Consider the following 6,000-nt stretch of genomic DNA (forward strand, 5'->3'; position numbering starts at 1 on the left):
AAATCTCCAAAAAAGAAACACAAATAAACCTAGAACCCCATCGACCAACGTAGACCCCTACTACCAGGTCTCCTTCTCCAATATCAGGGGTCTACGTTCCAATCTTCCAGAGGTTGAAACACAATTACAGGAGATGAAACCGGACATTTTCTTTCTAAGTGAAACCATTTCTCTAGACGAATTCATAATTAAAGGATACTCTAACATCTAAATCTGACCCCCAAGATCGCTATGGGCATGGAATATGTGCCTACATCAAAGATGGCTTTCCATGTGGTAGGGATATCTCCAAAGAAAACCCTAATTTACCTTATATGTGCTTCTGGGTTGCACTAGCTTACACCACTGCATTTATATTTGCCCTCTATCGCCCCCACAACAGTGACCATATCTGAGAAAATTGACCACATCCTGTCTGCTCATCCTTCGGCTGACATTCACATTTGCGGTGACTTCAATGTCCATAATATAGCTGACTCACTCAAATAAAACCGATGATAAGGGGAGGTTTTGTCATGATTTTGCCATTGCCTATGACATTACTCAGATTGTTCACGAACCCACCCATGTGCCCAATACACCCGGTCAATATGCAAGCCTTCTAGACTTTTTTCTCACAACTTCTCCTGAGCTGTGTTCATGTTCCGTTCTATCTCCTCTGGGATCTTCTGACCTCTCCATTGTATCAGTTAAGATAAAAATGAAATGTAATAAATCTTCAGACATACCACTCCACTGTACTGTATATCAATACTCTATGCCTGACTGGGATAGCTTCCGTACATTCATATCTGATCTACCTCTGCATTCCATGTTTAAAAAGGATGTGTCCTCTATAGTATCAGACCTGACCGAATGGTTAATTGTAGGCATAGACAGATTCATACCATCCAAAAAATTCTTACAAAAACCTAACAGTCAGCCATGGTTCTCCCCTGAATGTGCTGCTGGCATCACGCACAGAAATCACTTTTTCCATAGCTACCAACGTAATAGATGTACTGAGACTAAAGCTGCTTTTAGGACTGCCAGCAACCACTGTAAAAGAGTAATAAAATATGCAAGAGAGCTATATGCTCAGTCTGTTAAATTCAAAGTAGCTGAGCAGCGGCTTGGTTCCCACCAGTTTTAGGAAATAGCAAACAGGATCTTGAATAGAGGGTGCGTTCTATCCCAACTATCATCAATGGACCTGAGATCATCTCCTCAGCATCAGACAAGGCCAAACTATTTGCCAAGAACTTTGCAGCTAATTCTACCCTATGCGACAATGACCATCAACTCCCTGTATTTCCTCCTATAACAGACAGCACTCTATGCAACATACAAATATTTGTGCGTAAGGTCGCCAAGCTAATCAAGAACCTTGATTCCAGTAAAGCAACTGGCCCTGACGGCATTCCAGTGACAGTGCTGAAAAAGCTCCAACCAGAACTTGCCCCCATACTTACCAAACTGTTTAAGCGTTGCCTTAAGGAGAAATGCTTTCCAACACCCTGGAAAACCTCATCAGTATGCCCAGTATTTAAGAATTCAGTACAGACCAATAAGTCTCCTGTGTGTCATGAGTAAGTTGTTGGAATCCATATTAAATAAAGAAGTAGTCAACCACCTCAACTGAAACAACCTTCTTAGTTACATGCAATATGGTTTCTGCTCCACAAGATCTACAGCAGATGTGCTAACGGTTATATCACATAGGATTAGTGAATCTCTTGACAAAGGTTTCCTTTCCAGGGTAATTGCTCTTAACATATTGAAGGCCTTTGATAAGGTATGGCATAAGGGCCTACTTCACAGCTACGGTATTACTGGAAATGTTTTCTCAATCATTAAATCATTTCTCTCTGATAGGTTCATAAGATTAGTGGTTGATGAGCAGAAATCAGAGGCCCACACTATTAATGCTGGAATCCCCCAGGGGTCCATCCTGGGCCCAACTCTCTTCCTGATCTACATCAATGATCTCCCAAAACATATACTTAAATCATTCGTTGACATCTATGCTGATGACACGACCATCTATGGCAACACATCAAAGGCCATAAATGACAAGGTTCTCTCTAATTCTCTCTCCTCTGATATTGAGCGCATGGTACAATGGGGGAAGAGGTGGTTGGTCACTTTTAATGCCTCCAAAACCAAGGTTCTATCTTTACATCATCAACACTCTGATCTCGATCTGGCATCAATTGAACTGGATGGCTCTCGTCTTGGGGAGGCTCCATGTTTGGATAAGCCTCTGGGTCTGCCTTTTACTCCTGATCTGAAATGGAACACGTACATCAAATCTGTTGCCAGGGACGCTGGGAAAATGGTAGGATCCTTCTACCGCTCCAAAAGATATCTCACTACTGATGCAATTCTCTATCTGTATAAAAGCCAAGTACATCCAAGAATGGAGTACTGCTGCCACATCTGGGCAGGAGCTGCTAAAAACAGCCTATCCTGCCTTGACAGACTACAAAAAAGATTTTGTGGTTTGGTGGGGGATGCCCTTTTCTCTTCCCTGCAGCCTCTCTCCCACAGAAGATACGTTGCGGGCCTGTCGTTTTATCGTTATTTCCATGGCAAGTGCTCGTCTGAGCTGCAATCTCTCGTCCCCCCTCGCCAATCTTTCACGAGAAACACCCTGAAACTGAAACTACTGTCAATAATTTTCCCCACTCTTTATCTGTTCCTAAATCCAAACGTAGATTCCATGAGCAGAGCTTCTTATTCAGAAGTGCACAATTGTAGAACTCTCTTCCGTTCGCCTGTTTCTCACCTAACTACAACTTGGATGTCTTCAAATCCAACATAAACACATTCCTGACAAACCGCCCCCTTAAGTAAGAAACTCTATAAATTCTCCAATACTATTTTATTGATTATTGTACATGAATAACCCTTATCCCTGAGTGGCCTCCAGGTAATGATACGTGGTCACACCCATGTAAAACAAAAATCCAACATATAAAATCACATCCAATATATCACATAACGGCAAATATATCAAATCATGTCCAATATATAAAATCACGCCCAATATATCAAATCACGTCCAATATATAAAATCATGTCCAATATATAAAATCACGCCCAATACATCAAATCACATCCAATATATCCAATCACATCCAATTTATCCAATAATGTCCGATATATAAAAACACATCGAATTTATCGAGTAATGTTCGATATATAAAATCACATCCAATTTATAAAATCATGTCCAATATATAAAATCACATCAAATTTATTTAATCACATCCAATATATGAAATCACATCCAATATATCAAATAATGTCCAATATATAAAATCAAATCCAAGTCATCAAATCATGCCCAATATATAAAATCACATCCAATATATCAAATCATGTCCAATATATCAAATAATGTCCAATATACCAAATCATGTCCAATATATGAAATCACATCGAATATATCAAATCACATCCAATACATAAAATCACATCCAATTTATCCAATGATGCCCAATATATCAAATCACATCCAATTTATAAAATCATGTCCAATATATCAAATCACATACAATATATAAAATAACATCCAATATATCAAATACTGTCCGATATATAAAATCCCATCCAATATTTCAAATCATGTCCAATATATCAAATCACATAAAATATATAAAATCATGTCCAACATATCAAATCACATCCAATATATCCAATCATGTCCAATATATCAAATCATGTCCAATATAAAAAATCACATCCAATATATCAAATCACATTAAATATATCAAATCGAATCCAATTTATCAAATCACATCCAATATATCAAATCGCATGCAATGTATCAAATCATGTCTAATATATAAAATCAAATCCTATTTATCAAATCATGTCCAATAAATAAAATCACATCCAATATATCAAATCACATCTAATATATAAAATTATGTAAAATATAAAATCACATCCAATATATCAAATCACACCCGATATATCAAATAATGTCCAATATATAAAATCATGTTCAATATATAAAATCATGTCCAATATATGAAATCATGTCCAATATACAAATCATGTCCAATATATCAAATCATGTCCAATATATCAAATCATGTCCAATATATACAATCACATCCAATATATACAACACCAAACAATATATAAAATCACATCCAATATATAAAATCACACATAATATATGAAATATCATCCAATATATCAAATCACATCCAATATATAAAATCATGTACAATATATCAAATCACATAAAATTTATCAAATCATGTCCAATATATCAAATCACATCCAATATATCCAATCATGTCCAATATATCACATCATGTCCAATATATAAAATCACATCCAATATATCAAATGACGTCCAATATATCAACTCACATTCAAAATATCAAATCCCATTCAATATATAAAATCACATCCAATATATAAAATCACATCCTATATATAAAATCACATCCAATATATCAAATCATGTCCAATATATAAAATTACATCCAATATATCAAATTACATCAAACATATGAAATCATTTCCAATATACAAAATAACATCCACTATATCAAATTATGTCCAATATATAAAATCACATCCAATATATCAAATCATGTCTAATATATCAAATCACATCCAATGTATCAAATTATGTCCAATGTATAAAATCATGTCCAATATACCTAATAACATACAATTTATCAAATCATGTCCAATATACATAATCACATCATATATGCAATCACATCCAATATATGCCATCACATCCAATATATCAAATCACATCCAATATATCAAATTGACTCACACATATAAAATCACATCCAATATATCAAATAATGTCAAATATATCCAATCACATCCAAATTATCAAATCATGTCCAATATATAAAATCATGCCCAATACATCAAATCACATCTAATTTATCAAATCATGTCCAATATATTAGATCAAATCCAACATATCAAATCATGTCTAATATATCAAATCATGTCCAATATATAAAATCACACCCAATTTATCAATCATGTCCAATATATAAAATCACATCCAATTTATCAAATCATGTCCAATATATAAATCACATCTAACGTATAAAAGCATGTCAAAATTATAAAATCAAATCCAATATATCAAATCACATCAAATACATCAAATCACATCCAATATATCAAATCACATCACATATATAAACTCACATTCAATATATCAAATCACATTCAATATATAAAATGACATCCAATATATAAAATCAAATCCTATATATAAAATCACATCCAATACAACAAATAATGTCCAATATATAAAATCACGTCCAATTTATCAAATCATGTCCAATATATCAAATGAAATGGAATTTAACAAATCATGTCCAATATAACAAATCACATCCAATCAAATCATATCCAATATATAAAATCACATCAAATATATGAAATCACATCCAATATATCAAATCACATCCAATATATTAAATCACATCCAATATATCAAATCATGTCCAATATATCAAATCACATTAAATTGATCAATTCCTGTTCAATATATCAAATCACATCCAATATATAAAATCATGTACAATATATAAAATCACATCCAACATATCAAATAATGTCCAATATATCAAATCATGTCCAATATATTAAATAACATCCAATATATCAAATCATGTCCAATATATCAAATCCCATCCAATATATCAAATCATGTCCAATATATCAAATCACATAGAATTGATGAATTCCTGTTAAATATATCAAATCAAATCCAATATATAAAATCACATCGCATATATATCTAATCATGTCCAATATATAAAATTACATCCAATATATCAAATCACATCCAACATATAAAATCATGTCCAATATATTAAATAACATCCACTATATCAAATCATGTCCAATATATAAAATCACATCCAATATATCAAATCATGTCCAATATATCAAATCACATTAAATTGATCAATTCCTGTTCAATATATCAAATCACATCCAATATATCAAATCACATCC

The sequence above is a fragment of the Euprymna scolopes genome, chromosome 45, assembly GCF_053919585.1.
Source record: "Euprymna scolopes isolate OS-2025 chromosome 45, ASM5391958v1, whole genome shotgun sequence".
NCBI classification, from domain to species: Eukaryota; Metazoa; Mollusca; class Cephalopoda; order Sepiida; family Sepiolidae; genus Euprymna; species Euprymna scolopes.